This window comes from Triticum dicoccoides, chromosome 5A (genome assembly GCF_002162155.2).
Source record: "Triticum dicoccoides isolate Atlit2015 ecotype Zavitan chromosome 5A, WEW_v2.0, whole genome shotgun sequence".
NCBI classification, from domain to species: domain Eukaryota; kingdom Viridiplantae; phylum Streptophyta; class Magnoliopsida; order Poales; family Poaceae; genus Triticum; species Triticum dicoccoides.
The window spans coordinates 425,270,923-425,272,180 of record NC_041388.1 but is presented as its reverse complement, the minus strand read 5'-3'; positions in this window follow the sequence as shown (position 1 = coordinate 425,272,180).

Genomic DNA, 1,258 nt, shown 5'->3' with positions numbered 1-1,258 from the left:
GTTTGTAAAGGTTTTTCTTTATCACTTTCAATTTATCAACTGAATTGCTTGAGGACAAGCAAAGGTTTAAGCTTGGGGGAGTTGATACGTCTCCGTCGTATCTACTTTTCCGAACACTTTCGCTCTTGTTTTGGACTCTAACTTGCATGATTTGAATGGAACTAACCCGGACTGACGTTGTTTTCAGCAGAATTGCTATGGTGTTATTTATGTGCAGAAACAGAAGTTCTCAGAATGGCCTGAAATTTCACGGAACATCTATTCAGAAATAATAAAAAATCCTTGCCAAAGATGAAGACCAGGGGGCCCACCACCTGTCCACGAGGGTGGGGCGCGCCTACCCCCCTAGGGCGCGCCCCCTACCTTGTGGGCCCCTGGAGCTCCTCCGACCTCAACTTCAACTCTATATATTTGGTTTCGGAGAAAAAAAAAGAGAGAAGAATTCATCGCGTTTTACGATACGGAGTCGCCGCCAAGCCCTAAAACCTCTCGGGAGGGCTGATCTGGAGTCTGTTCGGGGCTCCGGAGAGGGGAATCCGTCCCATCGTCATCATCAACCATTCTCCATCACCAATTTCATGATGCTCACCACCGCGCGTGAGTAATTCCATCGTAGGCTTGCTGGACGGTGACGGGTTGGATGAGATTTATCATGTAATCGAGTTAGTTTTTTTTGACCTGGAAAATCGAGTTAGTTTTGTTAGGGTTTGATCCCTAGTATCCACTATGTTCGAAGATTGATGTTGCTATGACTTTGCTATGCTTAATGCTTGTCAGGCCGCGTCCTCCATTGGGACGTCGTCGGCCTCTGCCTGCCTACCGGTCTACCAGCCGGTAGAAATGGTGACCATCTCCTTCTTGTGCTCTGGCGACACTCCGTCACATAGAGCTTTGGAGCGCGAGAAGGCCATGGTGGGAGTGATGCGGAAGAGGAGAAAGGGACTGGAGTAGGATGAATGCGGCTATGGCCAGGGCTGCAGTTTATTTAGCGGGCGACGCGGCAATGGTGGGCGGCAGAGAGACGGATGGGCGGCGCCGGAGTAGGTTCCTCGGCAAACACGTGTCATAATGTTGGCAGCAGATGGACGAACGGGCGGTCGTGATGTCGTTTGAATGCGGAGCAGTCGTGTACACCAGGAAGCTATGCAGGCGGTGCTCTCTGGGCCGACGCGCCGCTTCAATGCCGGCGACGGTGAGAGGTCGCATCCACTCGGTCCGGGCATGAATGTGGCACTGACGATTTGGAGCGGCGCTGACT